This window comes from Daktulosphaira vitifoliae, unplaced genomic scaffold (assembly GCF_025091365.1).
Source record: "Daktulosphaira vitifoliae isolate Bord-2020 unplaced genomic scaffold, ASM2509136v1 Scaffold_5, whole genome shotgun sequence".
NCBI lineage: Eukaryota > Metazoa > Arthropoda > Insecta > Hemiptera > Phylloxeridae > Daktulosphaira > Daktulosphaira vitifoliae.
In genome coordinates, this window is record NW_026099576.1 from 31596063 (window position 1) to 31622264 (window position 26202).

A 26202-nucleotide genomic window follows, 5' to 3' on the forward strand; every position below is an offset into this window, starting at 1 on the left:
TTTTTTTAATAAATAAGTATCAGAAAATCTTGGGGGTAAATTAGTTAGTTATTTATATATTTATATAATTTACATTTATCTATTTTTTATTCATGTTTATTATTTAATTATCTTTTGTGGAATCAGCTCAGCTTTGGAATTTAAGATAGTATTATAAGTATTGTTTATGAGTAATTCTAGTAGTAGAAGTAGTAGTCCTATCGACGACAAATCAGTTGATCCTGATTTCAAACCAACCTGTAGTACTAAAGTATCTGTTTCAAAACATCCTTCTCGTAATTTACGTTCAACTTCGTCGTCTAATCCTCCTATAGAAAATTTATTAACTAAAGGTGATGCTCTTCTTGAATCTTCTTCTGAACTTTTAAATACAACTTTTGGTAAACTAGGTGACACCGACAGTTTTTTAGGTCAGTGTAGTCAAACCTTGTTAAAGTTAGAGCAAGTCCAAAATCCAATTTCTGATTTTAATCCAATTATTCCTATCAAACAGAAATCTATCGTACAGTCTCCAGAATTTCAGTCTTTATTTATCGAACCGAACCTCAATCAACCTCTTCCCCTACCTCGTGAAATGGCCAACAATCAGATAAGTCTAGAGGCTGCCCTACGTCTATTACCACAGTCGTTTGATGGTACCAGTTCAGAAGATCTTGAAATATTTTTAGAAAAATGTGAGTTTGCCATAGAGTGCGCAGACTCAACAGCACAGGAAAAACTTCTTAAAGGTATTCAAGTACGTCTATCCGGCAAAGCTAGACAAGCAATCAAATTCAAAGAAATCCAATCGTGGACTGACTTAAAAAATACTCTAAAATCCACTTTAGAACCACAGAGGACAACTACTCATCTCTATCTAGAGCTATATTGTACCAAACAGGCTCCTAATGAAGATGTTATTTCTTATGCCAATCGTGTAGAATGTCTACAATCACAAATTTTAGAACAAGAAACAAATGGAAAAAGCACTGAAGCAGCTACCGCCCTTGAGCAAAGCCTTAAAGCTCAAACAGTCCAAGTGTTCACCGAAGGTTTAAATAATCTTAAAGACTTTATAAAAGCTCGCAATCCACCAACATTAGAGAAGGCTATTCAAGCCGCCCGTGAAGAAGAGCGTGTCCGAAAATCATGGCACGAATCTAGGAAGTTGACCCCTACAACAGGAGGAAAGTCAAAAGTTATGTGTTTTAATTGTACAAAAATTGGTCATTTAGCAAAAGACTGCAGGTCTACTTCAAATCACACGCATAAATCATCAAATTTTATTAAGCCTAAATCTAATTTGCAAAGCTATCGTCCTAACTTGGCTCACGTTCAAATGGTTGTGTGTCGTTATTGTAAAAAATCAGGACACACTTTAGAAGTATGCAGAAAACGCCAATGGGTTAACAACAAGAAACAATCACAATCAACACCAGAACCACAGACATCTAATGCGGGAAACGAGACACGACAGGCAACTTTCGGCGGAAAACCTGTCAGCAGCATCAAATTAGCCGATCTCTCCATTTTACCGCAAAATTAGATAACCACCATGTTGTCTACCCAATTCATCAGACAAACTCGGGCACTGCCAGACTTCTACTTGATTCCGGTAGTGACCTAAACCTTATTAAAGTATCATCTCTTAAAAGTAATGTGATTTTTTATGATCACATAATATATCATTTGAAGGGCATAACTGACCAACTAGTTATGACATTAGGAATGACTACCTTAACTATACAACTAAATAACCAATTCCTTCAAGCAGAGTTCCATTTAATTCATCCTGACTTTCCCATACCTCATGACGGAATCCTAGGAAAACCTTTCATAGTAGGACATCAGACTCTCATAAATTATGGAACCAATGAATTAATCATTCCGAATTCAGCCGGTATTGTTATCTCTCCTCGATCAGAAACTCTTATTACCATACCAGCTTCGACTATTAAAGAAGGCACCATGCTCTTAATTCCTTCTCAGTCAATTAACGAAAACCTCGTAAGTGGAAATGTCGTAACTCAGGTCCAAGGCAATCGCGTATTACTTTCTATTTTAAATCCGTCAGAACAACCCGAACATCTTCAGATACCAAATCTCGAAAGTCTTAATTACGAAGAATATCTAGAAGTATCTATAAATATTACGCAGTCACAATCCCAAAGTAACTTCGATGGAAGCAGAATTAGTCGACTTAAGCAAGCTCTTCGTACTGATCATCTGAACAATGAAGAACGAAATTCATTGGAAAGCATTTGCAGTCAGTTTTCCGACGTATTCCATTTAGAAGGGGATCCAATTACGCATACTACAGCGGTATATCACGAAATTAAAACACCTGATAATGTCCAGCCGATAATGGACAAGCCCTATCGACTCCCTTACAAACACAAGAATGAGATTAATGAACAAATAGCACAACTCGAGAAAGAGGGAGTTATAGCTGCTAGTGAATCTCCATGGAATGCGCCATTATTAGTAGTACCAAAAAAACCAGACATATATGGAAATATCAAATATCGCGTCTGCGTTGATTTTCGAAAAATCAATCAGGTCTCTCAAGGAGATGCCTATCCTCTTCCTAACATCACTGATATCCTTGACCAGCTTGGTAAATCTCGCTATTACAGTACTCTTGATCTAGCAAATGGTTATTATCAAGTCCCTATGTTACCCGAACACCGTGAAAAAACCGCTTTTTCGACTGACAAAGGTCATTTTGAATTTATTCGTATGCCTTTTGGTTTGAAAGGTGCACCAAGCACATTCCAACGCCTGATGAACAAAGTTTTAATTGGCATAAATGGAGTAAAAGCTTTCGTTTACTTAGATGATATAATCATATATGCTAAAAATTTAGACGATCATTCTCAAAAGCTCACAGAAATCTTTGATAGACTTAGACAATATAATCTAAAATTACAACCTATTAAATGTGAATTTCTCCGCAAGGAAACTCAATACCTAGGTCATGTTATTACAGACCAAGGTGTTAAACCTGATCCAAGAAAAATAGAATGCGTTCAAAATTTTCCCGTACCTAAAAATGTTAAGGAAGTTAAGTCATTTCTTGGATTATCCGGTTATTATCGACGATTTATTAAAAATTATGGGGAAATTGCGAAACCTTTGACAGCTCTCTTAAAAAAGGATGTCCCATTTACTTGGGGTGACCTTTGCCAAGAATCTTTTCAGACGTTAAAATGCGTATTAACACAAGCTCCAATTCTTCAATATCCTGACTGTGAGAAACCCTTTGTCCTCACTTGTGATGCTAGCAACTATGCCGTAGGTTGTATCTTATCTCAAGGTCCTATAGGAAAAGATTTACCTATAGCATTCGCATCCAGAACATTAAATAAGGCAGAACAAAACTAANATTCGCATCCAGAACATTAAATAAGGCAGAACAAAACTACAACACCACCGAAAAGGAACTAACAAGTATTGTATGGGGTGTAAAACAGTTTCGCCCTTATCTTTTTGGTCAGAAATTCACAATTGTCACAGATCATCGTGCTCTCACGTGGTTATTTAACCTCAAAGATCCTGGGTCCCGGTTAACCAGATGGAGATTAAAACTAGAAGAGTATCAATACACAGTGCACTATAAAAAAGGATCACAAAATACCAACGCTGATGCTTTGAGTAGAATCCATCAGGTAATTACCCGTTCAACAAGTAAACCAGTAACCGAATCGCTGAATTCAGAAAATCCAGAATATATACGAAATCCAGAATATTCCGAACACTCATTAACTCCGGAAAATCCAGAACATTCACTAACTCCAGAATATCCAAAACCATCTTCATTTTCCAATAATGAAACCATTACAGAATCTCCGTGTCAACACATATTGGATAATATCAGCCACNCAATACGTATTGAACAATATCAGCCATTATTCTAATCTTCCTAAAAATATAGTAGAAACCCATGGGAAGGTGTTGAATGCACCCTCAGACTATCATCTGGCAAATTTTGTATCCAAAGATCTCAAGTTATCAAAAGGAATTGCTTTAGATTTTCGTCGACAATTTGGGCAATTATCTAGTCTGCGGAAACAAAACAAGAATGTTACTGAAATCGCTTTTCTCAAACAATCCAATAGATTTATCCTCTACATAATAATAAAAGAGAAGATTTGGCAGAAACCAAAATACGAAATTATTTTCACTGCCCTACAAAATCTCCGAGAATTTTGTCATGTAAATCATTTAGATAAAATAGCTTTACCTAAAATAGATACTGGTCTAGATTGGTTAAATGTTCGATCTATCATAAACTATATCTTCAGAGACTCTAACATTCACATTCTTCTCTATTCTCTAGTTGAATACTCATCAGAACAAAAATCTCATATCATTCAAGAATTTCACCTAAATCCTAAATGNACATTCTTCTCTATTCTCTAGTTGAATACTCATCAGAACAAAAATCTCATATCATTCAAGAATTTCACCTAAATCCCTTAGGTATATCAGGGTATATCACGAACTATCAATAGATTAAAGAAACAACACTCATGGATCGGTATGAATCATGACGTGGCTGAGTTTATAAAAAAATGTACATCATGTCAGAAAAACAAGACTACAAATCGTCATGTAAAAGCACCGATGGTAATTACTACTACCTCTTCAAAGCCCTTTGAGAAAGTTTTTATGGATGTAGTCGGTCCTCTTCCACGTACACCTCATAACAATGCCTACATCCTAACTCTTCAAGATGATCTTACAAAATTTTCATGGGCTGTCCCTATGGAAAATCATGAAGCAAACACTGTTGCTTATCATTTTGTAACCAAATTCATATGCTTACATGGTATCCCTCAGAATCTCGTTACTGATTGTGGCACCGAATTTCTTAGTGATGTGTTTAAAGAAACATGTCGACTACTGAAAATAAAAAAAAACATCTACAACTCCCTATAGGCCGCAGAGCAATGGAAGTCTTGAGAGAAGTCACCGGACTTTAGGTGAGTATCTTCGACACTTCGTAGATAAAGATCAGCGAAACTGGGACACTTATGTTCCATTTGCTATGTTCACTTACAACTCAACAACTCATTCTGCCACGGGATACCAGCCCTACGAACTTTTATACGGTTATGAAGCCCAAGTCCCAACATCATTTACCCGAGAACCGGAACCACAGTATAATTATACAGACTATCAATTCGAATTAAAAAGAAACATGCAAGAAACTCATAATATTGCCAGAAAAAGATTATTAGAAAAGAAGCAGAAATCTAAAACCTCCTATGACCAAACTCAATTCCTTCCCACACTTCATATTGGTGATAAAGTTTTAATTCAGGAAAAGGCTAACAAAGGAAAACTGGCTCCTAAATGGTTAGGTCCTTTTGAAATATTAGACACAAACGCTGATTCAGTAAATATAGTTATTAACAAAAATGGCAAACGTCAAACACTCCACAAGAACATGGCTAAACTCTTTCATGAATAATAATTAACAAATAATCATTATTGCTTGTTACAGAATGGTTACTCACTTCTCTCAATATTACGCAGAAAACCTAAAAGCGTTCATAAATATCACTGAGTTCAATCAAACGTCCGGTCTGTATTACGAATCCCATGGTCCCCTCAGAATCTCTCAGAGTACCTGGCAACTTATTTCCTACCTGGATTTAAAGAACTACCAGCAACGTCATTCTTTAATCTTAGGTTATTACAATCAAACGGTGCGTCACTGTCGGGACGCATCAGAAAATTCAAAAGATATAAAAATAGCTACAGTCTGTACCCAATTTGTTCAAATTACATTACCTTATTTAAATGAAATAGAATTCAATCATATTACTCTTTCATCTATGTTAAATCTGAAGGGGAATAGCAGTTCTCTTTACTCCCGACAAAAGAGAGGTCTAGCAAATTTCGTTGGTAGAATAGCAAATGTTTTATTCGGTGTATGTTCCGATCAAGATGCTGAATATTTTTATAATAAAATCAGCGAACTTCAGGAAAATAAAGAAAAAATTCTACGACTATCCAAAGAACAAATACACATTATGAAATCCGTAGTTCATCACACATACAATTCCTCACTACATCTAGATCAAACACAACAAAATATGTCCCGAAATATACAGAAACTACTATCGCAAAGTCAAATGAATGCTGATAAAATCAATTTAGTAGAATTCATTTCTACTCTAGCTGAACATACAGCCACCATAACTCTACTACTTAGCCAATACAGTTGGGAAACTCAGAACCTCCTTGCTATAGTTAACTCAGCTCTAAGTGGTCGATTACATTCTAGTATCCTACCTCCTAATATCCTACTTAATGAATTGAAAGAAATCCGTCTTAGTTTACCATCAACCCTTGAACTCCCAGTTTCTATCTATTCTACAAGTCTAACTGATTTGTTCAAGATAACTACTATTGATGCATTATATATTAATTATACTTTGATTTTTAATTTAAAAATCCCTTTATTGTCTAATTTAGATTTTAATTTATTTCACCCCATATCCTTGCCTATACCACAAGGAAATCAAAATTTTATTTTTATTGTAACCGAATCTAAGTATTTAGCTTTAAGTAGAAATAATGATTATTATTTTTCTTTATCAGACCTTCAACTTTCAAATTGTTTTGATTTAAGTAATTTTAAATTGTGTAAGTACTCTAAAGCACTATATCGTCATTCCAAAACAAAAAATTGTGACGTAAATCTATATTTTAAACCTAATTATCCAATTGTCAATTGTAATCTTAAGTATCGTAAATTGTTCATTCCCATATATCATAAATTAGAAACTCAAAACTCTTGGTTATATGTGACTCCTACAGAAACTCATATGACACTCAAATGTAATAATGTACAGAACCTCTTTTCTATTAATACCATTGGTAAAATAACAGTGGATAAGTCTTGTACTGTGAGTACCGAAACTTCAGTATTATTACCATCTCAAAACATTATTTCTGTTTTCTCCCAAGACTTTGTTCCCGAGAATCCTTTAGTTTACATGAATTCTAATATAACTAATAAAATTTCTAAATATCAGCCTGAACCGTTAACAGAAAATAATTTCATTCAAGATTTGAATCAATTAGCAGATGACTCAATAGATCTCAATAATCTTGAATCCACAATAGCAGAGTCTTCCGATCATTTCATCTTAAATACTCATATCCCATTTCTTTACTGTCTCTTTCTAATAATAGTAATTCTAACTTCATATGCATTGTGTAAATATAAAAATACCACCCGACAATATAAACCAGATATCGCACAATGTACAAATTGCAATGAAAGTATGGTCTGAAGTCTTGTTAATTTAATTATTTTATTGTAATTTAAGAGTATTATATGTAAGTAGTATTTCAAACACTACTTCCATTTAAGGGAGGGAGTGTTATGAATACTTAACTTAGTTTTAATATTGTCCCACAATTGTAATAACAGATAATCATAAATTGAATTGTAATTGAGGTCGGCCTAAAAGAATGTGTCTATAAAGTATTTTTCGGTGTTGCAAAACCGGGAAGTGGGCCGACTGCGACGATTGTAATGCAGAGTATCGTCAGTCATTTGACAATTATTGTATGAATACTATCACTTTTATTTTTAATAAACTAATTAATTATTCGGCAATACTATTTTATTTTATTCTATTTGTTACTCTCGTAACAATAGAATTGAAAATATTAATAATAGCCATTACACCATTATAGCAAACGAATGACGACGAGCGTACACGTAGTTAATTCTAAAAAATAAATTACCCAATATAGTAATATACTAATATTTTACTGTATGGACGACACTGCCGGTGGTCCAAACATGCTCGTGTGTTCATGTGTAGCCGCATATACTGAGGGAAACAACTTTAATGTTCGCACACGAAAATGTATTATAACTATTTTACTATTTAAAAATTTGCATTTTTAATAAAAATGTAGAATTAAGAATATACAACTAATTTTCTTCTTTTAATTAATTTTAGTAGGGGTTGCGATCGTCCCGTCGTCCAAGCCACGAGCCGTCATTGTTCTTCAATGGATTCGTATATTTTGTATTTCTTCCCTTTAAAATGTTTTTCTAGTTTATAAGGTAGTATAAAGTTATCCAAATTTAATCAAGTCTGTTCCCATTTCATAAATTTAAATTATAAGGTATAAGAAATGAACATAAAGAATATATTTCATGGTAGGTAAATTAAAAAAAAACAATAAGCTAAACGAAACTGAAAAAAAGATGATCAATATAACTCATATTTTCCGATTAATTAATAAGTGGTTCATAATAAGTGTATCATCCTTTGTATGAATTAAAAATATGTATGTTTTTACTTTTTCTGAAACGACATTTTTCATGACGATCTTGTACCTGGAACATTTTAGCTTAAAGTCGGTTAAACAAAAATATGATTCTCGAACTTGATACGGCTTTAGTTCATTAACCTTCACAGTAACATTATATCTAAAACAAAGTTTTATATGTATTTATTATAATTATATAAATACATGTATTAATATATGTATTGACGTATAAATAAATGTAAAATAATATAATAAATGTCTTTAACGGTCTCGCATCATTTCACGTTACACGGAGCCCCCCGCAACATTTATCAGCTTTCGCCAAAACTACGAGTAATAGTACTTTTATTGACTAAACTCGCTTGCCACATGCCACAGTATAAAGTGGCAACAATAACCTGCCGTAAATATATGTGGTAATTTTCATACACACCTAACAATTCGCACGAACGAGATTCGCCACATTATACCCTTTGTTTAGTTTTTTATCACAGCACCGTCAAACCGGACAACCATGATTGACATACAAAAATATATATTTACAGTTTATTTTTGTGAAGTTAAAAACTCTAAGTCATCTACTTTCTTTGTAAACGATCATCGCGCACCCTTGTGTCACTATTTATTTATTGTTTATTCGTATTCGACGATTACTCGATATTTGTCTAAAAATGTAAGAGGTGAAAACAATGCATTAAGATTAATTTATCATATTCGTCCTTTCTCTGTAAAAAGTCGTATGGTGTAACATCAAAAGAATTATTTTATATGAAGTATTTGAGCTGTAGAACGGAAAAATTTGTCTATTTTTATCAGCAGTAGCGTATTTCATAATGGGGTTATAGTAAAAAAAACCCAGCACAGTGGGGACGTGGCATAGTTGGGTCCAGTATAGATTTAATCCGACAGTAATTAAAATCACTATCATAAGAAACGATTTCGATCAAGTCTGTAGATGGTGTTTAATTCTAAGAAATTGGTGGATAATTACAAAAGCAACATTAACTTCTATTTCCTTAATTATATCCAGATAAGTAATTTTTAGATTCAAAAATATAATATATAATTTTTATAATTAATTGTTTTCAAATCATTATTGATTTCAAATTTTAATATGTTAAAAATAATCATTTTTAACCTACTTATTTTTTCCTTTAAAGTGAAAGTTTATAATAAAAAAAAAATTATTTATTACCATAACATGTAGCTCAACTTTCAAGTTTGAAATTGACATTAGAAAAAAATGGTATTGTTAAGATTAATATGCAATCAGGAAATTTTATAGTCACTATTTACAGTAAATTTATTAGAAAAGCTCGATTTTTTTTTTGCANAAATTTTATAGTCACTATTTACAGTAAATTTATTAGAAAAGCTCGATTTTTTTTTTGCATTTCTATCGTAATAGATCACTTAAATAGAAATCATTTCTAATTAACTTTTGGTATTTAAAAAGATTCTAAAATTGAAATATGTAGAACTGAATTAATTTTAATGATATACTTTAACTAAAAAAACTAATCAAAAAGTTGTTAAAAAAATTTTATAAAATTTTATAATACTATAATATAATATTGAAAAAATTTATTATTAAATTCAGGTGATACTAAAAATTATTATTTTTTTTTAGATTTATAATTTATACAGTAACATGTTACAAGAAAATTTAGAATGTTATAGACTGGTAGTTGCACTCACAAATAAAGTTAAAAAATTAATTAATTACAAAGTAAAATTATTTACTTTTGTAGTTTAATACTTTTATCATATCTAATTTGACGATAAATACTTTAAAAATATTAGAAATGAATTATTTTAATTGTTTGTGTACCTAAAGTTGGTTAAGCTACTTTTTATTTGATTAAAGAATTTTTTTCAATTTTTGAGGGTAATATCTTCGACTAAATACGAATTGTAATTATTTGAATAAAGTAGGTCAAGTGAAGATTGAGAAAATAAATAAAATAAATCGTAGCCACAAAAAAATCACATAATAAAATAATATTAACATAAATTTAACGTATCGTTGATAAAAGTAGGTTAATTGAGGTTTGAGAAAATAAATAGCAGCCACAAATAAAAAAGAGGTTTCCCCCATTTACGGAGAACAAAAGAAATTTTTCAATTTTTGAGGGTAATGTCTTTCACTAGATACAATTTGTGACCTTTTGACATATTGTTCATCAAAACTTCGCATTGAAGCTAAAAAATTATTCAGTATATTATATAAGCTTTCATTTATAATACATTTTACGATGTTGGCAGTTCTGGAATACACTTCCTAGAATTGTTCCATTAGAAAAAAAAAATAATTCATACAAATTTTGGATACTAACTGAGTAACGTTAAAGCGTACTGCATTAGAAATGAAAACTATTCAACTATAAGAGGAATTTTATGATTTTCGTCACTTATCGTAAAACTATACTATAAAAAAAAAAAATTATAGAACTAAATTGTTATTAACAAAAAATCCGTCGCTATAATAATTATTATTATAGCGACAGATTTTATTTTTTTTTTAATTTTTCATATTTATAATTATTATAAATATAAAAAATTAAAAAAAAGAAACATATTTTTAACTTAATTGTTGAAATTATTTTTATTCGTTTATTTAAATATTGCAGACAATTTTAGCTCAACTTGCAAATTTAAGAATTTTATCAATAAATAGATAATTTTATGTGAAATATATTATTCTATTTTTTAAATTGATATGTGATCAGAGACTTATAAAATTACTATTAACAGTAAATTTATGAGGAAAACTCAATATTTTGTTAAAATGACTATTTTTATTGTAATAAATCATTTGAATAGAAGTCTTAGTAATTATTTCTATGTAACTCTTGGTGTTTAAATAATTATTGATATTGATATACTGCACATAATACATTCTGCTTGTTAGGTAATTTTTTAACTAAAATATATTTATTGATTATTCATACGTAAACTAATCAAACATAAATATTTGTTATATTAATTAGAAGGATTTTGTTATTATTTAGTCCATATGCGAAACTCTAATTGCAGATTTGAAATCGGCGCAAAAATGCATATTTTTGACACTAACGAAAATTCCTTGTAGACCGTTTATTCATCATTAACGACAATTTTTGTTGAAAAGTATTGCATTAAACCCTTCAATTTTTATACACATTTGCCATAAAAATAATATCTACTTAATAATTTTTTATAATTTCTCCATAAAAAATAAAATACTAAATTATTAAATATCAATTTCATACTATATTTAATTGCTGCAATAATTATATTACACTTATAAATCATAAACTTGTAATCAATATATAAATAAGGAAATAAGAGTTCATTTTGTTTTTTGAATAATTCATTATTGTTTCAAAATTAAACACTATCTACAAATTTACATCAAAGAATTTCTTATAATAGTGATTTTAATCACTGTCAAAATATGTGATGAAAATCAAAAAACCATCCTTATAATCGAATTTTCAAACCTCTTACGACACTCAATTTTGCCCGAATTTTGTAAAAATTATTTTTTTTACCTTATAGAGCAATTATAAGAGGAAGGTATTGAATAAATTTTTCCCAAAAAAAAAATTAAACTATAACTTAGAATAGCCCTACTCAACTATGACTAAATGAATGGTATCAATTACTAACTATTAAAGCCATGCACTATTCACAAAGTAAATCAATATTCAAAGAGTTAAATTAAATTTGTTATGCAGTTCAAAATAAAGACATTGTGAACATTTTGTTGTGAAAAAAATATTTTTACGAATCGCGCAATGCATTTAAATAAATTGTTCAATACATCAAAAGTGAATAAACCATAGAACTCGTATAAAATATAATTATGATATTAGTTACTTTTTCATTATTATCAAAAACAACTTCAAAAATAAAGAAAACAAGTCAGAAATCTGTATAGAAGTGAGTATAACACCTAGTTGTCACAAAAATTTTCATAGAATTTGATTAATTCCATACAAATTATACAAAAATAAAATGCAGAACAAATACTCGATTAATATTATTAACTTATTTTTAACCAGTGGTTAAAGTGAGGGGGGACGGAGTCTCCCTTCTTATTTGGAGTGTAATTTAGCGTCCCCTTTAAATCAAATCACAAAAAAGGCCGGGGAAACGCTTTAATTTTGAGCACTGAAAAGTGTAAAACGTTAATATAAAAAAATTATTTAAATGGTTAAAATTTCAAAATTGTTTAAAAAAAATAATAATTGTAGAAGAACTAAAATTATGAAATTATAAGAATTTTATGATACGACCGTGGTAATTTAAATCTTGGAGCACGGTCGGCAGTGGCGTCTTAGAGTATAAACCATAGTCAATAATCTTCAACCGTGGTGATAAACTGATAAGTTGATAACTTATAGTTATCAGTTTTATACATAGATCTTATAAATATATAACATTATATGTTTATGTTATATATTAAATATTATATGTTATAACAACTTGTTTATAAGATCTATGGTTTTATAGTTATTACAACTATGGCTGATCTTTTTAAGTATGAATTTACAAAGATTAAAAAGACTGACGTTAATTTATCTAGTCCAAATGTTGAACAAACTAGTCAAGTTACTGAAAATATTATTTCTGTGAACAGCTATTTGTCTAAAATAAAATTTTCAGAGATTAAATTAGACGTTCCTTAATGTTGGGATTTTAATCAGGAATTATTTATTATTTATGTTAATGTATTTCAACATATTTATTAGTTTATTAAATTTACATTATCGTGTCTAGTCAAAATGTTTCATATTACTTTGTACTTAACTTTTTATACTTAATTTATACTTTAATAATTAACATCTGCTTGCATGAATGTGTACAAATTATAAATTAGTGATATAGATATAAGTATTGTGATATAAGTCATGTGTGTCAAAAAGTAGTTTTTAATACCTATATAAATGTTATTCTGGTTCAAGCATGTAAAAAAAATCATAAGGTCATCATAAAAAATATGTTTGTTATGTTTGGAGAAATAATTATTGTTATTTATGTGTTTGGGATTATTATAATTTTGAAACTGACTTTGTGATGTGTTTGCATAATATTCATTTCTAATTGATTTTTAATGAAATAACAAACATTGTAGGTAAGTACTAATCTATTCCTTTATTGAGATAATTTTTTTTTACTAAGTAAGTATATTTACTTATTATGATCAATATCATTTTTAGCCTTTGAAGAGGAGAGACGATTCGGCGTGGCTCCTCATTTTTTTGGAACTATAGTTCCCCCCCCTCTTAGTTTTTCCTACTTTAACCACTATATATTCAACATTTATCTTAATGTTTTGCTTCGAAACAAAAATATTTTTAATATCTTTTTAAAACATTTTTACGAAGACTATACTTTTCTATTTAAAATATAAATTTAAGACTTACACTTTTAATGTAGTACAGACGTTTGAACCTTGTAATTCAACTTCTGTTCGAACTAACTTCCATTGCAACGGTAAGACGAAAAGAAATGCTATGAAACTTAACACCAAGCTACCATTATGATAAATCATATTTCTTAATAACTAAATAAAAAATATTTCGTTTGCATATCTGAAAAAAAAAGTTTTTAGCAATAATAAAATTTTTGTCTGAGTATAATAGCAAGGTAATAGTAAAGTAATTAACATAAGTAATGTAACCCATTCGACTATTAACAGCGACAAGCGAAGCCTAACTTCAGAATTTTGCAGCATCTTAAGTGTCTACTGTACAAAACTACGCCATTGTGGTATATTTATAAACATTTTACATTTAACAGATTTTTTGTTTTTTAAACGATTTCGTGAACTCAACAATCTTAACGCGATATAAAAAAATTTACTTTCCTATTGTGAGAACTATAACCAATTTGTAGCATATTCTACGTAAAAGGCTCTCGTAAGTTACTATACGTTTTTAGAGTTAAAAAAAAATACTTTTAATGTCTACATAACGTATAAAAAATTAGGTATTTTTAAGTTCTTCTTGCTTAAGAGAGTTAAGCATTATCACCACAAAAATACAAATACAGCACACCTTGTCCTGATTAAATTGCAACTGAGTGCAAGATTTAAAAATTAAATATGATAATCATTGTTTGCCCGTATCGCTCAATATGGCGCCGTAACAGTTATGATAATGTCATTGCCCAAGATTGGGTGTTCGAATATAATTTACCTATTTTGGGTCTCGTATTTTCTATTTTGTTTTTGCTGTACTTACATTTCAATTGCATTTTTCAGCACATTAATAGCAATTAGTTTTTACAACACTTGATAATTTTATACTCATTTTACTAATAAGTCATTTAGATTAAAATATTTGATTTTCACTACTTTGTGGTTGACTCAATTATTCGCTTTGTGTTGAACATTTTAACACTTATTTGTTCATTTAACTTATCAAAACTCAATACATTGATTGTTCAATCTGAATAATATAATTTTTTAAGATAATTATTTTTAATATGCAAAACAGAACAAACCACTAACTTGTTTATTTAGATAGATAATTTTTCAATTTTATTCAAACTGATCTCTTGGGTTGTTACTCTACTCTACTAATTAATAACTTACAATTATTTATTTTGTCTATTGAGTCTTAAGTATGCATAATAGTTAACGCATTGAACAACCTGTTCAAATGTTGATTTCCACATAAGCAAATTTAACCAATAGTTTTATCTATATCATATTCTTTAATTTAGGGTTGCTTTCTCGTTTTCCACTAAATAGTTAGCTTTTACTTAATTTTATTAATTCTTTAACTATTGATTATTATTTGTTCAAATTTTGCACATTTGACCACTGGTCGAAGGGTGTACACTTTAATACAAATTTAGTCAGAAAAATTATTGTATGTTTATAATACTAGCAGTCGTGCGATTATTAAAATTGATATCTAGTTAAATAGGTCTGTCATCATTCTCATTTTAAATAGTTATTAACTTGGTTAGGAGATTATTTGATCTTTAACTTATTGATAGACTGATTGGTTATTACAATTATATAATAATATATAAATTGTAATTTGTTCCTATATTTGATATCATTGTTTAATATAGCATATTATAATTCAGTTTATAAAATATAGATTATTTTTTCGATAGTACGACTCCTTAAATAATTGAATACCTACCACTATTACGATTGTGGTAATCAATCAATATTTGAATTAATAGTTCAAGATATAAAATCTCGTACTGGATTTACTATTTTTTTTTATTGATTTCATAATACACTTTAAAACGTCTCATCTCCGTGTATACTTATACGCTTTCAATAATTTTGGTTCATATTACATATTTTCTATATGTTTTAGGTCAAATTTTGTGCATATTAACTAAAGCCTGTGTAAGAGTGGGGAGTAGAGTTGATGGAAAATATATTGTTTTCTCTACGGGTCACTTTATAATTCGTGGAGATATTCAAAACATCAGTTATTTTATTACAAAAAAACTGAGAAGTGCACACATTTTTTATTAGTTTTTCTTACATATAAAAATATACATACAGGTAATTGATTAACTATACCTCACAAAACATCTCTAAAAATAATCTTTAATATCTTTTTTTTCTTTATGAAATATTATGTTTCTATCTTGGACTGCTCAGTGAGTAAAATTGCATTTCTATGATCATTCCTTATGCTTTAAATCAGTATCAACTTTCAATTTTCAAATGGTAAACCTACTTTTTTTATATATAATCAGATTAGTTTTAAAAAAATTGTTTGTAAAAAAATTATTTTATTCAATTATCATTCCATGTGGATAGGGGCTAAGAATATTTCCACGGCCCCTCTGCTAATCGTAAGAGGCGACTAATGAGGTTCCGTCAGATCAACAGCCGACGAAAAAATTGTCAAAAAAAATATGAGAAATCCTGAACAAAACTTAGGCAGATTGTTCCATCTCGGTTGTAAGTGGGGACAACAGAAAGTAATTAAAAACGGAGAAGGCCTAAGTAATAAAGTGTTTGATACCAGCCGGACATCTTGTGCGGTAGCTGTTTCACTAATCATGTGTACAGGTCTACCCAACGCTTGTAGTGTCAACGGTGTAAGGACATCTCCACTTAACTCTAGGCTGGACTCGTGTATGAGGGAGAAAAAAAAAGATAAATACAAAGTAAGAATAGGAACAGTAACTGATAGACGTAGAGAATTAGTAGAAGTATTGAAGAGGAGAAAAGTTAACATTTGTTATGTGCAGAAAACTAAGTGGAAAGGAGAGAAATCAAGGGAAATAAAAGAGGGGTAAAATATAATATACCCAGGGAAGTATAATACAAAGAATGGTGTAGGTATAAGAATGGATGAACAAAAGAAAAGTAATAAAGTAGTAGTAGCTAGGAAAAGTGACAGGATTATAGTCGTGAAATTGATATTCGAGGAAAAAATGCTGAATGTAATAAGTGCCTATGCACCACAAGTAGGTTATGATGAAATAGACAAGGAAGTGTTTTGGAGAGAGATGGATGAGGTGATGGAAGGGGTACCTGGCAATGAGGATGCGGTTATAGGTGGAGATATGAATGGACATGTATATAATGAGAGGAGAGGATATGAAAGAGTACATGGAGGGTATGTTTTTATTGGGAAGAATGAGGCTGAAGAAAGAATCCCGGATTTCGCAGTATTGTATGATCTTGCTGTGGTTAATAATTATTTTAGAAAGAGGGAAGAACATTATATAACTTATAAGAGTGGGAGGTATAGATCACAGATTGATTATTTACGTGGAAGAGAGAGGAGATCGTAAAACGAGTAAAGTTTTACCAGGTGAGAGTGTAACTACACAACATAGACTGATGGTAATGGAGTTTTGGTGTACCAGGAAACGAATATACAAAAACAGAAGGAATACAGGAGCAAAATTGAAAATCCGTTGGTGGAAATTGAAAGGGGAAAATGAAAAAGTTTGTCAAGACGGTAAAAGAGAAGACAATATGGAATGTCGAAGGAGACATAAATTATGTGTGGAATTAATTTGCTAGTTATGTTAAGAATATTGCAAAGGAGATTTGCTTGTGAGAGTAGGAGTAGAATGCCAGGAAACAAGGAAACCTGGTGTGGGAGGAGCAACAGAAGGTTTTCCAGTAAGAGTAAGAGTGCACCAAGGTTTTGCTTTAAGCCCTTACTTATTTTCTGTAGTGATGGATGAAATTACTAGAGAAATACAAGGAGATATTCTGTGGTGCATGTTGTTTGCTGACGATATAGTGTTAATAGAAGAAAATAGGGAGGGAATTAATCAAAAGCCAGAGGTGTGGAGATCAGCTCTTGAAGAAAAGGGTTTAAGAATAAGTTAGTTGTGCAAAAGAGTGGTGGTATTGATGAGGATGTAAGACACAGAATTAGGAGCGGGTGGTTGAAGTGGATAGAAGCGTCTGGCGTCTTATGTGATAAAAGAATTCCAATGAGGCTAAAAGGTAAATTCTACAAGGCTGTAGTGAGACCAATTATGATGTATGGTTCAGAATGTTGGGCGGTTGATAAAAAAGTAGAGCAAAGAATGCTTAAATGGATGAGTGGAGTAACTAAAGAAGATAGGATAAGAAATGAGCATATATGAGAAAGAGGGAGTATAGGTGTAGCATCAATCGTGAATAAGATGAGAGAAAATAGACTTAGATGGTTTGGTCATGTTATGAGAAGAGAAGAATCGGAAGCTGTAAGAACAGTTATTGAAATGAATGTTGAAGGAAGAAGAGGTAGAGGAAGACCAAAAAAGAAATGTTATTGGATGCAATATGAGGACAGCTGATTATATATGTTATATGATTCGTTAAATTTTAGGGGACGTCTGTATTACTCACGTTGATTTATAAAAGACGCGCAAATTTTAATTCGCGGTACAATACACCGATAGTTTTTATCTGTACACTAAATATTTATGTTACTGTATTTACCCGACTACTGGTTTATTTGTTAAATCCCCTAAAATTTAAATAGTGATATCTAATTTAGAATTTATTAAAATAAATTTTTTTATGCTAAACATTATTAATAAAAAAAACTGGATTGCTATTTGACTATATATAGTCTTTATTTTTCTTTTTAAGTAGTTCAACAAAGATTTATAACAAATAAAATAATTACATATATGATAACACAATATTTTTAAAGAATATAATTAATATTTTTATTCGTGAGGCATAGTAAGTTAATCACCCTGTATAATTTTAAAAAAATAATAATAGTTCTAATTGTTAAATGATGAATAATAGAAACAATAATTAAAAATTGATGAAAATAATTGCAAAGAATTATAAGTTTTTATAATTGATAAAAACTTAAAAAATACTTTCAATAAAAAAATTACATTAAATTTTTTTTATAAAAAATCGTAAAACCCTTTATTTAATATACAGGGTGTTCAGTAAGTTAGGAAACAGTTAAATTGTTACAAACAATGAGTACAATAGAAATTCGTTTCCTTATTTACTGAACATTCTGTATATTTAGGTATAATATGGCACATAACATAAATAAATTATTCTGTAATTTATAATAATTACTGCTTTACTATTAGTATATTATATTAGAATGGTGTATTTTGTATTTAATTAATGATAATTTCTCCGGGAAAGTATTTTCCCCGGTAATGTGAGCACCCCGTTCGCCTATAAATAAAAATTATAATCACTCAAAATGTAACAATACAAAACTAATAATCGACCACTAAAAGTTTCATTACTATTTACAGTAATCGTTTAAAATTAAACGATGAAAAGATTCGTACATAAATTAAAAACTTAATACAATAAAAGTTGGCTACCAGTAACGCGACAAGATAAAATCAATACCATAAACAAATATTCGTTACCCTGATGGATTGACTTGACCAGAGAAAAAAATAACAATAGGCGACTGTGTTTTAATGAGTTTGCTAAACGCAAACATATATTACTATATACTTTGAATAAAATCAGCATAAAACTCTAGTATCATGAACCAGGGTCGTGGTAACATGAGTCAACAAAAAAAAAATGTATGCCCGCAACTTAGTGCGATAACACTAAGACACAGTAGGGTTGGGTTTAATTTATAATGGGAAGGGCAAAATGATACCATTGGCACCTCGATCAAATATCTTAAGTGACAATTGGCCCTTTTTGTAACCCCTAGATTAGGCCAATGGTTGAAAGTTAAGCTAAGATTTTCTTTATAAAGTTTTTCTTGAAACAAATAAATGTAAAAATTTCTAATAAATTAAACAAATTTTAACACATTAATATGATTAAATTATCTACAGATGTTCTCATTATACATTGTTATAATTTACTAAATAAATTACTACTATTAAGTATGTTTTAAGATAATAATTAGATACACAATGGTAAAGATACATATTGTTTGTTTCACGCGAGTTGTTGATGTTTTAGTCACACGTGAAATAGACAACTTCCTAATATTCTAAGTAACTGTATTTTTACAAGTTTGCTAATGATTTTATTGTTCGAAACAAATTACATAATTTCCATTTCTCAAATATATAAAAATTGTAGATTCTAGTATCTAATTTTCATAATTCATAATTTCATCTTTTCGCGTATATTCCCATGAATATTACGAAATTCTCTACATCAACCGTATTTTTAAGGTTAAAAATTTCTTAGTTCCCTGTAAATAGAGACATTTATGCTGATTAGACACTAGTGTAGTCGTTAGTGTTAAAGTTAATGAAATACTAGTAATTTGTCCATAACAAATGAATTACAATAATTTTAAGTCATATCCCTTCATTAAATATATTTTTTTTGAAAATTTTACCACTAAACTGGTTTTTGACGCCTGAAGTTTTAACCCAAAACCAGCGCGAAATGCATAGGTGTCATCCATTTCTCCGTGTTATCAGTGCAAGTCGTGTTTGTACTTACATATTATTATTTTGAATGCCTCCAATTTTAATTTACACTGGTTAAAATTATTATTTATTTATTTTTTAAATATATTCAAAGCCGACGAGTGCTATTTTAATTTTGTTAAATTTGTTTCATTTTTTCTACTACCTACCAGATTTTTTTTCAACATACGTAAACTTACGTTATAACCATGTAATACTGAATAGTCATGTTAGTCTTTCTGAAACTTATGATAATGTTTTTAAAAGTAGTGTAAAAAATTATTTTTCAAAACATATTATTAAAATTGAACTATATAAATTATTTACTAATTTTGATTTTCTTTTGAAAAAACGTTATTAAAAACAAAAATTATAGGTAAATAATAAAACGATAATTCTCATAAATATTAATGAAAAAAAAAAAAAAAACTTTTTAATTATAACTTAACCATTTCCACCCCTGTTGATATTAAAGTTTCAATTAAAAATTAAATTTTACATTCGAATATGTCTTACAAAAAATAATCAATATTAACTAGTTTTTTTTAATAAAAATTTTCGATTTTAATAGAAGTATTAGATAATAGAGATTATACTTAAAATATAAAGCAGGTGCGCATAATAAGGTCTAGCTTGCATTAGTTAGAGTTAAGTCTAATACAAGCATAGCTAAGCCAAATATATACGATAAACATGTGTAAATAAAATAGCAGTGTTGCTTTATTTATACGTATCATTTAATCATGGAATAATAAGAATAACACTTTTCTACATTGAATTCCAAATTTTGTTGAATTAGAAAATTCTTGAATTCTAGATTGAAACTCTATTTTATGACTCATTTAAATTATATTCTTAAATATTGTATAGTTCTTATAACGTATGTAAGGTGATTTTTATGTTCGAATAAGAAACATTATTGCTATTTGTTTAATAAGTCGATATATAAATCCAATGTTTTGTAATAAAATAATGCACACACACAAGAAAAATTGTCGTAATGAAAATAGATTACTGTAATAATTACAAAGGACAACAACCAATGATTTTTCGCTTTATATTTATTAGAATTGTACAAAATTAATATTTTTAAATCCTAATACTGATCTATTTGTTAATGAAAGTTTCGTAATTATAATTTAAACCAAAAATTTATACTCGAAAGTTCAACTTTTATTTTTATATAATAACAAACTAAACTTTTAAGTAAAATTAAAACTATATTAAAAATGTTATTAATTTAAAAAACTAAAAAATATTAAAAATATTAAACTCAAAGCCACAAAAAATTAATGAAAAGTCGCGGATACGTATTTCGGAAATAATGTTACCATTATCAACGCTAAACATACATGAGTATGTGTTTAGCGTTGATAATAGTAACATTGTGGCTTTGAGTTTAATATTTTTTAGTTTTTTAAATTAATAACATTTTTAATATAGTTTTAATTTTACTTAATTAATTAGCCACAAGTGATCAATTTTTATTATAAAAACTTTTAAGATCCAAAAAACGGCTTAAATTTGATAAAGCAGTCACAAATTTAATCATTTTTTCTTAAACATCAATTATTTTAGAAAAGTTAAAAAAAATTATTTTTTTTAAGACGATTTTACTATTGTGTAATTATTTTTTAATTACTAATTATTAGTTATCTCAAAAACTAGATGTAATAGGAAAATCTAAAACCAGTTTCGGAGTCAGCATCAAATTGCATATGAATAATATAAAAAAACAATTTACTTTTATTTGTTGCCCTGTTATTATTCACATTTTTATTTGGTTCTGGGTACTTCCCACAGAAATTAGAGAACCAATTACAACACATAAATAAATTATACAAAATTTATATAATTTACTTAACGATATTAATTAATGTAAAAATAAACTAAAAATCATATTAATTAAACCAATTCTTCAAGACTCCCAGAAAAAAACAAAATTTGACTTAACTTGTAAATAGGGCCATACTTCAGCTAAGACAAACAAATCAACTACCAAAATTTAAAAAGATCAACTTAATGCATCGGTTAAGTATTTGATAAAAAAAAAAAAGACAAAAGACATGCTAATCTATTAAAAAAAAAAAAATAATTATAATTGTATAAAACAATATAATTAATAGTATCTAACATATCATGAGTTTGAACTCTATATATTAGTTTATATAACATATAAATGATCAGACAACCAACAATTTATTATAATTTTTTTTTTACTTTGTTATTACAAAATATTAGAAATACAAATATTGTAATGTTAACTATTTTTTTATCTTTTAATATTGCACATCGAAGAGGGATACACAAATCTAAAAATAAATTTATTTATTATTAATATTATTTAACTGTTTAAAACCTGCATGCATCTGTTATTTAACTTAATAGTTCATAGGTAATTGATAAATGAAAATAATTAGACAAAAGAAAAAGGTATTTGTTTTTACTTATTAGAAAACAATAGATGTGTTACCATATATCCTAGCTACATTTTTCTAAAATCACAATATCAATTTTATTGGTAACATAATAAACCCATGGGCTTTTTATTTATAAATTAACAAATATAAAATTAAATCCTATCAGATCATATACTCACAATTTTCAACTAAAAATGAATTTTTTTTTAATATCTATTACACTTTAAATTCACTAGTTCATGCATATTATAAACCACTCTTTCTAGAATATTTATTCAATTTCTCTGCAGTTTGTTTGGTCTACATGATTTTACAATTTAAATGAAGTCTTTAACAATATAAAATAATATTTATATACAATTATGTGCACATGCATACAGTACCTTAAATGCACTGTAAAATCAGAGAAATTTTTTTTGTAAAATACAAATAATTCATAATTTAAGCATTCTATTTTATATAATAGAGTAAATTAAAAAAATATCAAATAAACAATTCAATCAAATTATAAACTTAAAAATATTTTTTTCAAATAACCTTCAAGTTTCAATAAACTAAAAATTTAACGAAGTAAATAAAAATCAATATAAACATTCAATATTGACCGAGACCAGACTGATTACAAAGGGTTCAATAAATATCTTACGTTATAAGTCTAAAAAAAATAAATACTTAATTTTCATTATACTATGAGAGAATCATAACAAAAGAGCCAATGAAAGACTTTTTGATATTTACTGAAACCGGTTAAAGTATTTTTTTAGCAATTCATCACATTTCTCTAGAAAATTATTTTATAATAAATCATCACTTAAAAAATTACTAACCACTTTAATATAAAATTTATAAGGGTTTAGAATTAAATTTTGATAAATAATAGTCATATTAGTGATTTGATAGTCTAATTTAAAAATTACTACACTTTCGGAGAAAAGTTTTTGAGTAAATTTTAATTAAGTTAATTGTTTATTCAATTCTTTCGTTGAGAAGATTCTAGTTATTTCATTTGATGTACAATTTTTTAGTACCAAAAACTAATTTGAAGTCAAGCTAAGAATCAAAATAGATATACATTAATATTTAAATATCCATATTACAACATGTAGTCTATAGTTAACTACATTTATAGTTTTATATTTTCAGAAATTTCATGTTTAGAATAAGGGCAATGATATGGGTTACACTACACATTTATTATTTATATTATTAAGATAACACGATCCTTAAAAAATATTAAATTTCATAAATTCTAAAATTTAGAGATTTATACTTTAATAACATAAGTTCTTTTTATTGTGCCTTATATTTTGATTTAATATCTAATAATAATACATTTAATTAAGTTTTACACTTAATAACTTACCACAAAATAGATATAGACATTTTTAAACAAAAATGTTTAATTAAAAAAAACAACATAAATTTAATTGATATATATCTTAAATGATACAAATTGCAAAAAGGGAGAAGAGTAACTCTTGAAAACAAAACAAATTTTTATTACTACGTAACAATAGAGGAACTATGAAATGAAAACAAATGATTATTTTTTAGAGATAACACAAGAACATATAAAATCCATATAAATCACAATGTCACGGCATTCACTACTGCCTCACTGACCGTCATGTAATATTACATTTAATTTGAAGAAAATATCAAATACCACCTCTCCAAACTAATGTAAACTCTTGGATATCCGTAAACTCGTAGTGTTACAATAGCTTAACAAATGCACAAGTATTGTGTGTGAGTCAGTGCAGCCATTTAGTGAACATAAAATTTTATACAGTCTGAAATAACATAACTGTTGTTTCCCATTAATTATTATCATCTTTTCTATGCTTTGCCCCTACTTTAGATATATGAATGAATTGAGCTGCAGGCTCAAGTTGGTAAATCAGTTAGAACACGTGACATTACATGATTATCTATGTAATTGTTGGATTATAATGTCGTTCTGTAAAAGTATATCGCCGTCTTAATAATAAAACCACATTCTCAAAATTATTTAGAGGACAATAAACACCATCTGTATAATCAGCAATAGAAATAATTTTTTAAGAGTTATTATCGAAAGAAAAAAGATTTTTATTTTATTTTAAGTAACCTAATAATGGCCTAAGCCCGAAAATATATTAATAGTAACTACGTTTTTAATCTTATAATACCTAAATTTATTTTTACTCTGTGAATCGTTAAACGTACGTCACGAACTATATGAAATTAAGATAATATATTGATATTATCTGGGGTTTAATTGATCCAAACATTTTTGACTATTGGTAGAAATAAACCTAATATCATGATAAGAATTATCAATAAAAACTTTGTACCTGTCTTAGAAAATAAAGTTAAATTTTATAAAATTTGTTAAACAATTGTTAGTTTCAGACTTAATATTAATTATTAAGAGAAAAATGTTTATTTTTTTGTATTTTAATTATTATCTGTATGTTCTCGTTATATTATTTTTAGTTATTTGAATGGTTTATTGAAAACCATTATCTAAACTTCTATCAATAATTTAAGAGATTGGCTAACAATTTTACTTAAATAATAATATTTATAACAAATTGATTGAAAAAACAAATACTAGAAAGGGTAAATAAATTATCTACCAAAGAGTTCTCACATCTGCTAATAATAAACTATAAAAGTATTTTGTATTTAGTCTTTACTGGGATAGTTTATTATTTTAAAATGTCAAATTGAAATATTTTTAAAATTCATGTTTACTATAATGGGAACCTAAAATAGTGTATATCACTTTTTTCTTAAATTAAATTATTGCTAAATGGAAAACTTTTGGTTGACTGGAAATTCTTATAAAATATTCAAATAATTAGGTTTATTGTTATAAAATTATTTTTAATAGTTATCTAAGTCGATTTATACGTATAAAATTTTATTAGTTAAGTTTAAATGATAATAGAACTACTGATTATTTTTAAATGCTATATACAATAATAATAACTATCTACAAATTATAATAAATAAAATGAACTGAAGGATAAACCATTAATGATAAGCAGTCAAAATATAATATACAACTAAGATTTCGTCTATATATTTATAATTGATAAAATTAATTAAATGAAATTATTAATAATTTATATATATATATATATATATATATATATATATCGTTTAATAGTATTGAAAAGTCCAAACTTACTAAGATTAAAAATTAGTAAGTTTTAGCTTCGATACGAAGCTGAGAAGGTATTAATTTTACTATGATGTGTTTTTTTATTTAATTTTTTTTTTTTGTGTCTATGAACGCTCAATCTCAGCTCTCGATGGACCGATTTTGATGAACAATACGTCAAAATATCACAAATCGTATCTTGTGTAAGACATTACCCTCAAAAATTGAAAAAATTTCTCTCAATCACCGTAAATGCTGGAAATCCCCCCAATAATTACAAATTTAAAAATCACTAATTTTCGGCATTTCTTAAATTTTTTTCGCTTAAACCTGCTATAACTTTTTTAAAAATGACCAAATCAATACATATATTTTTTCTTATAGATACCTTAGGTATTTACTTATTATTTTGTATATTTTTGTGAACATTTGACCCTTTACCAGCCCACAGGAAGGGTTTCAAAATGGTAACTATTTTACAAAAAATGA

The 26202-nt window shown here is 28.1% G+C and overlaps 1 long non-coding RNA gene across 2 annotated transcripts; it reads right to left on the reverse strand.

The window, feature by feature from the left end:
* Positions 1 to 8295: 8295 nt before the first annotated feature.
* Positions 8296 to 24281, reverse strand: LOC126907894 (uncharacterized). 2 transcript variants are annotated; one of them, XR_007704645.1, is made up of 3 exons: positions 23926 to 24281; positions 13698 to 13865; positions 8296 to 8446 (listed from the first exon to the last, which is right to left on the reverse strand). It is a non-coding gene; the product is annotated as an uncharacterized LOC126907894 (long non-coding RNA). The 2 variants fall into 2 exon arrangements; XR_007704646.1 differs by lacking the exon at positions 23926 to 24281 and adding an exon at positions 14517 to 14532.
* Between the last annotated feature and the right edge of the window lie 1921 nt (positions 24282 to 26202).